General features: G+C 30.2%; 1 long non-coding RNA gene across 1 annotated transcript; it reads left to right on the forward strand.

The window, feature by feature from the left end:
* The first annotated feature begins 270 nt into the window (after window positions 1–270).
* Window positions 271–2,194, forward strand: LOC128290247 (uncharacterized). Its single transcript, XR_008279921.1, has 3 exons — window positions 271–593; window positions 1,265–1,460; window positions 2,098–2,194. It is a non-coding gene; the product is annotated as an uncharacterized LOC128290247 (long non-coding RNA).
* Window positions 2,195–14,414: the final 12,220 nt, after the last annotated feature.

A 14,414-nucleotide genomic window follows, 5' to 3' on the forward strand; every position in this document is an offset into this window, starting at 1 on the left:
TCAAATTATGTATGTGCTCAGATATCAATTGTGAATCCTTCTATACTATTGTACTAATAATATATATTAATGTATTATGTGCTGTATATTAATGTTAATGTATTCTTGTAATATGTAGCTCAAATTGTCAATCCGTCTATATTATTGTAATATTGAAGAGTTAATTGATTAAAAATAATAAATGCAAGTACAAAAAAGAGCAAGGTACGAAGGGGTACAAAAAAGATTCAAAATTACTAACAACGAGATTTGAACCCAGGTACTAAGGTAAAGAGCAAGCAAACTTAACCAACTAAGCTATAATGGCGTTTATACTAAAAGTGCTGCAAAAAATTAAGTTATACTTTCGTTTTTTTTAAATACGCCACAAAAAGCCATTATTTTACCAAAAAAAAAAAAAAAAAAGGGAAATCAAAATACCGCTCACTCTTACCCGCTCGTTACTCCCTCTTTTTCTCGATCTGGAATAAAAGAAAAAAAGAAACTGAAAAAGGCACAAAGGGTTTTTGGAAGCAAAGCAGAGCGAAGAACTGTGTGAAGCCAGAGCTATCGAGCATGTTCGAGTCTTAGCACATGAAATCAATGGTCGTCAAGTGAGTCAGCTTATCTCTTTTAACTTTCTTTCCATCATGTCCTGTACTTTTTTCTTTTTTTTTTTCCTTTCAATTTTACTGGATAGCTTTAAATCATTACTATTTTTAGTAGTTTATTCTCCCTGCTTAGATTGAAGGTAACCTACTGGTTTTCTTCCTACTGGTTTTCTTCTAATTCAAGGTATCAGTCGCATTCACGTTTTCCTGTTAATGGGTTTTCTTTATTTTATTTTCTATGCCATCGACTTTTTTCTTTCTTTCTTTGAGGTGCTCTTTAAAATCTGCCGCAATGTGTTGTTCCAGCCGTTTCTTGGGTTTCTCTATGGATTCAATTGTGATTATAGAATTATAGGAATTTTTTTTTGTGTTGGATTGCGTATGGTAAAGAATCTAAAGTTTACTCTCCTTATGTTTGATGAATTGCCTGTGAGAGAACTATTCATATCGGTATAGGAAAAGGGTACATTTGTTGTTAAGCTGTTGAAATTAGCTGCTTTCATTAGTTCATGGTTTGAAATTCTTTTCCTTCACAAACAGTAGGAACTGATGATATATTTATTTAGCTTTGACATTTTAGAGGTGATTGAATAGGCTCTTTGTAAGTTTCCAGTAGTAGAACTGAATATGGGATTTCATCAGTTAACTAATATAAGTGTTTTCTCCATCATCAGGAAAAGGCTACTGAACAAGATGCTGTTGAAATCTTGATGTATGAGAGTTTACATTTTGCATACGGCTTGCTTGAGGTGTTGATCTTTGTGACTTCTATCACCATATGGAATAAAGGCATCATTAGCCAAATAATTCTTTCGTTCCCTATAGCAGTTTTTACTGGGAGAAATATGTTTGCTGAAATGAGTAAACAAGGTACTTCAAATTTCACTGTTTGAATAGCATTTGATTTATATATTCTTTTTTCATTAATTTCAAATTCATTAGAAATGTTTATTGATTGCACAAGTCAGAGAGGTGAACCAACATTTTAGTTAAAATGATTACGTTCATTGTTTAACTATTAACTTCACCTCCATAATGACATGTGGTTTATGTACGAAGTTTAGCTGAAATGAGAAGAGAATGATAAATTTGTGGATATCAATTTAGGTTTTAATAACTTCAATGAATCAATATCTCTTGGTTTGGTTAAGTTTCATTATATTCATTTAATTTTAATTATAATTATTTGTAATTTTATCTTTTTATTAAATATTTTATAATAAAAATCTTATATAACTTTTTTTAATTTTTTAATAAATTGCTTACTACCCTCAATTTCTAAAGTAAAATGTTTGAAGTATATTTTATAATTTTTTAATGAAGCAATTTCAGGCTCTAATTAACCTGCTAGTGCATCACTAATGAAGTGTTTAGTTGCTGGAAATTGAGATGTTAATTGAGGTGTATAAATGTTGTTAATTGAGATGTTAATATGTGTGTGTGTGTGTCCCTTCTGTTAAATTCTTCGTTATGTATTTAATAAAGTCAATTTTGTGTCTGGCTGTAGGCATTAGTGATAATAAGATATATCATTATCACTTAAATCTTGGAGGAAGTGTTTCTACCAGAAGGCTGACTAGGCTACCTTCAATTCCTAAGAATGATGCAAAGTTCAGGTATACGCCATAAACATTTCTCTGATCTTAAGTTATACAAAACATTATGATCTTATTTATTTATTTATTTATAAAAAAACTAATATTGCTATGCTACCACCAGTCCTCTAGTGGTTACTAATAGTAATAAAAAAGGGGAAAAAGAACAAAGCTATTCCATTTCGCTGTACTTGAGGTGTATAAAAGTTGTTAATTGAGATGTTAAAGTGCTGCAAATTGAAGTGTTTAAATGCTGTAAATTGAACTGTTAAAGTGCTGCAAATTGAAGTGTTAGAGTGCTGTAAATTGGAGTGTTTAAGTACTGCAAATTGAAGTGTTTAGTTGCTGGAAATTGAGATGTTTAAATGTTGTTAATTGAAATGTTAAAGTGCTGCAAATTGAAGTGTTTTAATGCTGTAAATTGAAGTGTTAAAGTGCTGCAAATTGAAGTGTTTAAATGTTGTTAATTGAAATGTTAAAGTGCTGCAAATTGAAGTGTTTGAATGCTGTAAATTGAAGTGCTTAAATGTTGCAAATTGAAGTGCTATAAATATTGTTAATTGAAATGTTAAAGTGCTGCAAATTGAAGTGTTTTAATGCTGTAAATTGAAGTGTTAAAGTGCTGCAAATTGAAGTGTTTGAATGCTGTAAATTGAAGTTGTGGATTATTACCTCTTTGAATGTTGGTGCAAATTTGTTTCTAGTGCTAATATTTAAAAGAATCCTGCAGTTGTTTTTGCTACTCTGGGTGTTCTGGTTTCAATTTATTAGATGTTGATTAGTTTTTAAGCTCAGATCAATTTTGGACCCTAGTATTTATGCTTTCTGTTTCTTATGTCAGCTGAGAAGCTTTGAGTATTGACCTTGAAGGGTATCATTCCAAATTCCAATTTTGTGTTTCTTTCGATTGCTAACTGTGATATACTAAGTTTTTTACACCATGAAACTTAGATTTACTTTTAAACTCTTTAAATTTCTTGGTATGAAACTGAATAATCATTTAATAATCTAGATGTGAATCTGACTATATTGTTAGGCAGACCAATGATGCCTGATGTAAAATTGAACTTGCTTCTGATTATTTTCATGCCATAGAATGAAATTATGGAATTGGTTTCTGTTTTTTCTTTTAACTTTAAGACCATAGAAGTAGGTACCTTTTTGTTGCTACTGTAGGCTTACTGAGTTCACACCAGGCTGAAGAGATTTCATTGATTGTAGTGGAAAAGTACTTCAGCTCACTTCCCGGGCTCATAATTAAACCTGAATCTTTTTTTATTACTTGAATAACATACTTGAGTTTAACTACTACATTTTTTAATTGCCTTGTCTTTTTATTTGGTGGTTCTCTACTTAGCATTCATCATTTGTGGTAGTCCTTAATTTAGTCTTCCTAGGTATAAAAGCATGGTAGAGCTATTGGTTTAGACAAATGTGTGCACGAAGACATTAACTTAGATAGCTTTCTACCTTTGGAACCATGTTGCTTTAGTTTTCTTTCATTTTCATTTGCCGACCAAACTTCATATAAGGATATGAAGATTCAATTGCCAAATTCAAAATTTACCATTTGTTTCATATAAGGATCCTTTCATTTTCATGTTGATAACCATTTACAGAGAGTGCATTGAATATAAATTCATAGTATGTAATGTTCTTATTCACTGCTTCTTTACAATCATTTCTATTTCTTTAAGTTTTTTCAGATACCATGATTCAACGCTAATCTTTTAGGGTAAAACGTTGCTTTTTATTGCTTTTTATTGGCATGTAAAAATACAACCAGTATGAATAATTGTCAAATATATATATATATAATTAATTTGTATTCTCGTTCTTCTGCGTGTTAAATTTATAATAATATTATTTGTTTAAATATTTTAATAATTTTTCGAAAAATCATTAATAAATTAATAAATTAATGTAATTATATATATATTAAAATTTTAACTCATTTAGAATCAGTTAAATTATATTTACTATTAAAATAATAACGGTTTAGAAAACTTATTTTTGCCCAAGCTAGTTAGAGTCTAAAGTTAATTGCAAAATTTTGATAAACTTTTTAGTGTTTTGTTTTAGTCTCGATCTTGTATTTGATGGCATGGCGAGCACACTTATCCGAGGATGGGAAGGAGATGGCATCGTTGCTTTATACTTATCGCAATTGTGTCAAAGCACTTCCTCCGGTATTTTAGCCTTAGTTGATTTTAATTTATACATATTTTAAGGTAAACAATGTTCTAATATAATCTGCTAGTTTTAGTGTAAAGCAATGTTCTTTTTATGTGGTGTAGGGGTATGTTGGAATTCACGGTTCGGGATTGAAACTTTCACTGGCTGGAGCGCTTCGATCTATTGTGGATTCGGTTTTGAACATCCTTCGAGCATAAAGTTTTAAACTCATGTCGATGTTAACATTCGTGAATTCCATGAATTAAGTCATTTTGTTTTTCTTGCTTTTAGTGACTTATAATGGTGGGCAGTATACAAGTTTGGTGCTTTATTATTTTGATTCTATATTTATATTTAATCTAATTTTTATTATTTATTTTAGTTTTGATTCTATATTTTTATTTTATTTTAATTTGATAATGAATTTTAATAGAAAATTTTATATTTAAATCATGGATATTATTCTTCTCAATATTTAAATCATGATCTTTTATATATATATATATATTTAAAATTTCATGACCTCTTTAGCGGCGTTTGTGGGAAAAGTGTCGCTAATGGCCATGACCTTTAGCGGCGTTTGTGGGAAAAGGACGCTAAAGGCCATTACCTTTAGCGGCGTTTGTGGTAAAAGAGCGCTAAAGGCCAGACCTTTAGCGACGCCATCTATAGAGACGTTTTTTGCGGCACTTGTAAAAACGCCGCAAATAGTTTTAGTGGTGCTTAAAAGCGCCGCTAAAGGCCTAAAAAAACGCCGCTAAAAGTCAGTTTTGCTGTAGTGTTTGAATTGGTCTAAAATTTAGATTAAATAGTGAGTGAAAATGTTATGTAATAAATATTTTTAAAATTTTGATATAATAATTAAATATGAGTTTGGTTAAATTGTTATTAAAAATTATAATGTTTTTAGTTTGAATGTCATTTTGTGTAATTTAAAAAAATGTATATGAAATTATAAAATTGTCCTAAAAATAATATATATTGCTTTGTAAAAATAATGAGCTTTTAGTAAATTTTCCTTTAAGTTGGAGTCGGTTGAAGGATGATACCAACTCAATAAGAATCTTAAATATAAACTAGAAATTCTATCACATGTATATGTGTGTGGAAACCACGTATTTAAGCATAGGCGTGTAACTAAAAATAACATATAATAAATAATAATACATGCATAATATGTGTAAAATTAAAATAAAAATTAGTTTAAATTGTGAGTAAAAGGAAATTTAAATAGGCAAATACATTAGATTAAGAATATTAAATGCACTCCAACCTGTTTTATCATAATATTATCATTTTCTTGAGTTAGTATCGAATTGACTTGGAACACCAACTCAATCAACGACATTATCAATATATACAAATAATGTGGGTGAAACATTTTGTATAATACAATTGAAATGTATAAAAATATCAAAATAAAGCTTTGATCTCTAAGTGATAAAAAATTATAGATGTTAGTGGCATGAGTTAAAATATTCACATTTATAATTTTTATTTTTTAATAAGGAAAAAGACAAAAGTATAATCATAATAATTTAATTTAATTAAAATATGTAACATTGTTTTAGTAATTTTATTGATTGAATTGGTGTCAAGTTGACTTGTGACACTTATTCAATTACACACTTAAATAATAGTGTGACAGCCCTATAGTGACCCTAGTCGGAAAGCGGTTTCGGGACCGCTAAACCGAGTCATCAAATTATTTGAATGTGATATTTATGGTCTAAAATATGTGAATATGAATGTGCGAAAATTTTAAGCTTCGATTTAGTTAATTACATGTGAATGTAGTACATAGGACTTGTGTGACACTTTTGAAATATGATAGGCTAATCTACAATGATCAAATAGTGCATGTAATCAAAAGGGAGGACTTGCATGTCAAATTTTCCCCCCTAATTACTAGTGGCCGGCCATGACAAAGGTGATGGGCAAAAGAAAACATGTCATAAACATGTTTTGTTAATGGATGATGTTAGAATTGATAAAATATTAGTGTTAGTAGGAAGAGAAACAAAAAAAAATGTGTGTGGTTGCCCCCCCATTACCGTGAGTTGAAGGAAAGAAAAAAAAAAGTGTTCATCCTTTGGTTCATCCTTGGCCGAATAGAGGAAAGAAAGGAAGGGGAGGAGCTTGAAACAATCGGCTATGGTGATTTGCTAGATTAAGGTATGTTTGATGTTGTCCATGAGATGCATGCATGTTTTAGTTGGTAGCTTGAGTTCTACCTAGCCCATGGTCTAAATCTTGCTAGGTGATGGAAATGACACTGCCATGGATGCATCATTCTTGCTTGGTGTTGATGTCATTTACATGCTAAAATGAAGCTTTGTAATGATGCATGTGAAGGTGAATTGATGACTCTTAAATCTTCTTTTTAGCATTTTTTTTGAGTGAGACATTAAGTTCTTTGTTTAACCATGACCAAAATCGAAATGGTATGGTGTTGTGATGCATTCGGCCACGGTAGAAAGTAGAGGAAAAATATGGTTGTTGTTAGATGAAGTCGAGTCTAACAAATGAGCACATATGTGCATTAGTTGCTAGATGGAGAAGAATCGGCTAGCAAGTTGTGTGCTAAGGCCGAATATAATTTTGTATATTAATGGGTAATGCATGTGTTGAATTGATGGAAAGGGAGAGGATGCTATAAAAGTGTATATATGTGTATTAGCCAAGTTTTGAACTTGAAACAAAATGGTGTTTAATCAATACAAGTGACCATACTTGTAGAATGTATTAAGTGTTGCAATCGGCCTTAGCATGGATGTGTATGTTCGGCCATAGGTAAGCATATTGATGGCTTTATCTTGACTTAGAAAATTCGGCTAAGGGGAATATTAACAAATATGTGGAATTCGATTCGTGATTTCGTACATATGGGACTTTAATGTCTAATGTATATATGGGCTAATACCTTGAGCTTCTCTTTTGATGTTCGAATGAATTGTATTAAATTGCTTGATGTGATTAAAAATGCGTATGATCATTGTGTATTTGAGCTAAAAGGTGGCCATATGACCTATCAAACTCCTTGTCATATTCGGCCATAAGAAATGAGACTTTAATAAGTTAAATTTGTTTGAATTAGCTCAAGAGCTTAGAGAACCACAGTTGGATAAGGGAAAGGAAAAAGTGATCAAATAGCTGTTGAAATCGCTCGACCACATCCGAGGTAAGTTTTCGAGTAATGGAACTTAGATTATGATTTGATTAGATCATGTTTTAAGCAAATCAAATTTATGCTCTTTGTGTGTGGCTATTGAGCCGAAATTGCAAGTGTGATAAGTGCCTTGTGTTTGAGTTTTGCTAATGAAAATGAAATACGAATGTGTCATGATTTAGTGATAAATGTGCATGGTTATTCGAATAATGTCCGGGCTAAGTCCCGAAGGCTTTGTGCTAAGTTACTAAATTCGGACTAAGATCCGAAGGCATTTGTGCGAGTTACTAAATCCGGACTAAGATCCAAAGGCATTTGTGCGAGTTACTAATCCCGGGCTAAGCCCGAAGGCATTGGTGCGAGTTACTAAATCCGGGTTAAGTCCCGAAGGCATTTGTGCGAGTTACTATAACCGGGCTATGTCCCGAAGGCATTTAAACGAGTAGCTATATCCGGTTAAATTCCGAAGGTACGTGATTCGGGAATGAATGATCTTGCTGTAAAATCCCAACAATGAGGTATGTTTCGTATGTGCTTTGAATTAGTTGAGCCCTTACAAATAAGTATTTGCTCAGTTGATAAATGAGCTACCGGCCTTTGGCTAAGTTGATCTTTGTGTATGAATATAAGTGTTGGTAATATGAAGTAAGTATGATATTGAGATTTTGTGCATATGAAATTATCTGTTTAGCTACATGAATGTTATACTTTGGTTGCGTCTAAATTCATGACTCAAACTTACTAAGCATTTAAATGCTTACTCCGTTTCTTTGATTCTCTGTTTTATAGATTTTGGTTCGTCAGTTATCGGACTCGGGAATTTTGAAGTCGAAGTCGCCCACACTATCAAAGCCCCTTGCGGTATACTTTTGGTTGAATTTTGAAATGGCATGTATAGGACTACCCTTTTTGGTTGTGGGTCATGGACCCCTTTGGATTTGTATAATTTTGGATAGCCATGCGAAAATGGCTTATGTATGTTTTGAGCATAATGTTATAATCATATGGTATGGATATGGTTATTGAGAGGTGTGGATATGCTTGGCAAGGATTGGCCATTGGAATGGTTAATCACTATCATAATTTGTGCTATTTATGCTAAAAAGGGCTAGTTGAATCATGGAAACTATGAAATAGGTAAAGTCTACCTTAAAGGCAGATGCTGACAGCAGCAGTAATGTAGATTTGAAAAATCACTAAAAATAGTAGGAATGGAATTAAATAGTGAATAAATTATGTAAACTAACCTTGATGAATCTATTTTCATAGGAAAGCAACGAAACGATCATATGAATAGTATGTTAAGAGATATTTAAGTTTTCGTGAGACAGGGCCAGAACGGTTTCTGGATTCCCTGTTCCGACTTTGGGAATTCATTGTAAATTAACCAGAGACATTTAGAAGTCATGCCATATATTTATAGATTCCTTTTTGAGTCTAGTTTCTATAGAAACAAACGGCATCAGTATTGAAGCCCTGTACAGAGAGATATCCAAGTCGTAATGCATGAAGGTCAGTGTAGTCGCACCCTGTAACAGGGGAGAATTTAACTAATAAACTGTACTAATTGGCCCGACCAAAAATTCTAGAAACAAATTTGTAGATGCATATATGAGTCTAGTTTCGGGGAAAAATCACGAAACTGATTTTCGAGTTGTGGAGCTCAAGATATGATTTTTAAGGTGACAGTGACATAGTTAGCCAGCTATCTGGAAATTTTTACAATGAACTGTGCAAGTAAGTGGATTAAGCCCGTTAACCCCTCGTGTCCGACTCCGGCAACGGTTTCGGGTATGGGGTGTTACAAATAGTGTATATATATATATATGAAACATAGAAAAAATATATATTTTTAAAAAAAAATTGAAGTACTACTTGAGTTCATAACTATTTAAGTGCTTTTGATAAACTAAAAAATTAAGCGCTGGAAATTTGAATGTTCAATTTTCAGTACTGAACTTAATTTATAAGTATAAAATTATATTAAATTTTTAAAAAATTTAATCTTATGAATATTAGCATATAAATTTAACTTCTATCATTTTCATAAAAAATAAATATAATAATTTGAATATTTCATTTCAAACCAAATAAATTAAAATAAAAAACATTTGTAACATCAAGTGTAACACCTCTAACCCACATTAGTCGCCAGAAAGGGGTTACAGAATAATTACACATAATTTCACTATTTGCTCATATTCCAGTCAAGTTGTCTTCTCAAGTCATAGTTACTAAATTATTTACATCTGGAGCTACGGAACTCCAAATTAAGATCCAATAATTTTTCCTAAAACTAGACTCACATATTTTCTTACCATAAAATTTTCAGAATTTTTTAATTAGCCAATAAGTACAGTTTATTCTTCAAATTTACCCATGTTCTGCTGTTTGACGCTTCGACTTTTTTTTACTAAAAATTAATTATCTCCTCATAAGGAATTCGGATGATATTCCCATTTGTTTCTTTTGAAAATAGACTCATTAAGGATTTTAAGAATATAAATTATAACCCATAATTATTTTTATATATTTTTTAATGATTTTCCCAAATCAAAATAGAGGATTTCAAAATCATTCTGACTCTGTCTCACAAAAAATCAAATATCTCATAAAATAAGATTCTTTTGCTTACACCGTTTCTTCTATGTAAAACTAGACTCAATAGAATTTAATTTCATATTATATTAAACCTCTAATTCAATTTTCACAATTTTTGGTGATTTTTCAAAGTTGGACTACTGCTACAGTCCAAAAACTGTTTTAGTGAAAAATGTTGATAACTAAGTTTATAACACATTCACTTCCTTTCAATTAAACCCTATACATGCCATATAAACCTTAACATGCACAATAAAAATTACCGAAATAATCTGGATAGTGTGCCCCGATGTGTTGATCCGATCCACCGATTTCGCGTTAATCTACAAAGAACATTTAACACACAAAAGTAAGCTTATGAAAGCTTAGTAAGCTCATAGGCATAGAAAAATAAATCTTACCAAATATTAGTTTTCCAAAATTTAAATCATATGAAAATTTCAAGTAAGTTACTTTCATCCTCTAAGTCATAATCTCATTTAAAAAAAATTTACTTAATTGAGCTTAATAATAATAATGATAACATTACTTACATTTCTTTTTCCACATGTTACATTTACGGCTTACCAATTTGTCCATTCAAGGAACGGCTTACGGATTTGAGTGCATCGTGATTTGAAGCCCGAAGTCTAGCTGAAGCACATAAGTGCTAAACGGAAGTCCGAAGGCTAACTGAAGCACGCAAGTGCTAAACGGAAGCCTGAAGGCTAACTGAAGCTCATCAGAGCTGAACTAAAACCCCAAAAGAGTTAACTGAAACTCATATGAGTTAACGGAAGCTCGTAAGAGCTAAACGGAAAGCAAACATGATAATTCGCAACAAATGCTGAATCTCGGTTTACTTGGGCAATTTACTGTCAATTCATCTTTTTCACTGAACGATCGTACTCATTTCTTGCGTTCCGTTCCTCCGAAATACTCAGTTCAATTTCGTAATAATTTACTCATTTTCAACAATTAACATACATAAATATTAATCACCATTCACAAAATGATATTTAAATTTAATTATTTAACCGTACGAACTTACCTGAGAAAATTCGCAAAAGTCATACAAGTTCAGGGACTAATTGGCTATTTTCTCTTTTCTACAATTCACTTCGGGCTCTTGATCTATAATTGTAAAATCATTTATTTATTATCATTCATTTCAATTTTACTCTAATTTACAGTTTATACCCTTTAATTCTATAAATTACACTTTTGCCCAAAATTTTATAGTTTTTTACAATTTAGTCCTTGCTCAATTACCCCATCAATTGAGCTAAATTTTCTCAATTAACACTTTATTTATTCATTCTAAGCTACTACACAACCTTTGAAAATCATAATTTCAGTACCAAATCTTAATTCACAACTTTTTCACAATTATGTCCTACAATCAATTTCTATCAAAATCACTTAATAAAATCATCATATAATAAAATAATAACTTTAATTCCATAATAATTCACCATAATCATACAGCACTTATTCATGGTAACTTTTAAAGTCACCCATAAAATCAAAAACTAATGAATTAGATAATTGGACCTAATTGTAAAAGTCACAAAAACATAAAAATTACTAAGAAAAAGTAAAAATTGAACTCACATATGTCAAAATATGAAAAACCAGAAACTTCTAGACCTCCCATGGCGTTTTTGCTGAAGAAAAATGATAATATCTCTAGATTTTTCAATTTTGTCTTTATTTTATATGTTTAATTTGTAAAATTTCCAATTTTGCCATTATTTCTTCTTGTCTTTTTGCTGATTTTCTTGCCCAAAACGTCCATATAATTTGGGTCTAATTTCCTTTTAAATCTCTACTTATTAGTCACTTAAGCTATTTAATCACTTTACCAAATTTTGCACTATTTTCAATTTAATCATTTTTAATTAATTGACTAATCAAACGTTAAAATTTTCTAACGAAACTTTAATACTAACTCAATAACGCTCCATAAATATTTATAAAAATATTTATGGCTCAGTTTATGAATCTAAGGTCTCAATACCTCGTTTTCAACCCGATTTACCTAATTAATTCTTTTAAATCACAAAATTCACTAATTACAAAAAATACTTCTATAATCACACTTGACTCATAGATATTAATTTATTAAATTTTCAACTCACTTGTTGAATTTAGTGATCTTGAATCACTGTTTTCAACACTATTAAAAATTAGGCTGTTACATCAAGTGATGTGTAATCATTTTTTTTTTCAACACTCTTTTTATTATTTTATATTAATTAATGAAATTTTCAAACACATTTAAAAGTTAGAAATTTTGGTGCAAAGTTTGAAATTAAAAGAGTGTATGTCGGCCCACAACACAAAACTACAAAGCGTAGGCAATCTGGAAGAAAGTTTACCGATAATTTGGCATTTGACAGCCAATGCCTTTTTTCATTTGTTGACCATATATATACATACTCCTATGATTGTATTACAGATATACATATACACAAGCTAAGATTTACATTTTTCTTGACATTGAAAAATTTTCGTGTTTACATATTTAGAATAGATTTAGAATAAATGAAAGAAACCTAGAAATTTAGAAGGAAATTTTACATTAATTTAGGTGAAAGTAAAAAATCTGACAATGAAAAATAATACATTTTACTTCCTATTTTCTTTTAAATATTTCATTCTTATAATATATCAATGACACGTGACGCAATCACATATTGTTACCTCTCAATGACTCAAGGAAGATACAAAATAGTACCAAATTAGTTGATAAAATGAAAATTTGAACATCAATTTGGGATAAAAAGATTTATAAGTATCAATTTATAAAGAAGTGACAAATTTAGCTTTAAGTTTATAAAAGAAATCTTCCTCATGCTGACATGTGGCACACATCATTAAGCTTTTTTTTTATTATCATTTTTTTAAATAACTAAATTTTAGTTCTAATCTTTTTAATACGCTTAAATTTGAGATTGAATCTTTACAACCTACTTCCGATTAACACGTTGCACACACTCACCATGCTCTTCCTTTTTCATTTTATAAAAATAGTTAAATTTTAATTTTGGTCCTTCTAATATGCTTAAATTTGAGATTTAATTATTATACTTTAATTTCTAATAAAATTTGATCTTTTGTATTTTTATAATGTTATTAATTAGTTCTAATATTTAATATCATTAACTTTTCAATAAAAGTGCTATGTGGATATATATATATATAATTTAAAAGTGAAATTTTAAATTCAACAAGTAGAGGATTAAATTCTTGAAAGTAATAGTAGGAGGACTAAATTTCACACGTATGAAGTATAGAGACTTAGAGTATGGTTGTTTGAATCAGACTAGCCAGTTAGACCAGAAAATAGCTAGGGTATTGGTCCGAAGAGAGGCATTAAACTGGTTGAATTAGGTTAAAAAATTGATTGAACAAATTTTTTATTTTTTAAAATATTTTTTATTTTTATGATTTTCAATGATTTATTTAATCCAACTGTACACTAACCAATGACCTGATCAATTCAATTATTGGTCTAATATTAGAAACATCACCTAAAATATATTTTAATTTATAATTTGACACAAATAAATAATGAACCCAACGCGAGCATGGTGTAGATGATAGTAATCTATATAACTATATGAAAGGAATCCTTTTACATTCCTACATCTTACACGTGGCAATCCAAGCTACATTTTATCAAAATGGTTAAATTTCAGCTTTGGTACCTCTAATACGTTTAAATTTGAGATTTAATCATATACTTTAATTTTAGTTTAGTCTTTATAATTTTTAATATTATAAATTAGTCCAAATAATTAATATTATTAATATTTCGATTAAAAATTATGTGGTTATATATAATTGAAATATCCTAAGTCTTTGAAACTAACAAGCAGCTTCTCATTTCTTTTATATTTATATTGCTTTTACATTTTACATTATAAACAATAATCAAGTTTCTATTTTGATCCCTGAACTATGTTAAAATTTAATATTTAATTTATATATTTTAATTTTTTATATAATTTAATCATTCTCCTTTTATAACCTTATTACTTTGTCTAAATAATTAATATACACTGCTGGGGGAAATTTTAAAAACATTATTCTAATAGTCTCGGGTTGTGTGGCAGTGTCTTATCCAGAGTGGGTTGTTGTTGGTTGGGTTCTTCGCCAGGGGACTAGATGGATAGTTGAAAGGGAACTTGGAGACCCCGTTTATTCACAACGCTCACCAAGTTAGTTGAAGCCCCTTGTTCCCCAGTGACCTGTTGGTTACTGTGGAAGGGTCGCAATGACTTCGTCTTCTACAATTCT

This window comes from Gossypium arboreum, chromosome 3, assembly GCF_025698485.1.
Source record: "Gossypium arboreum isolate Shixiya-1 chromosome 3, ASM2569848v2, whole genome shotgun sequence".
In the NCBI taxonomy this organism is placed as follows: Eukaryota; Viridiplantae; Streptophyta; class Magnoliopsida; order Malvales; family Malvaceae; genus Gossypium; species Gossypium arboreum.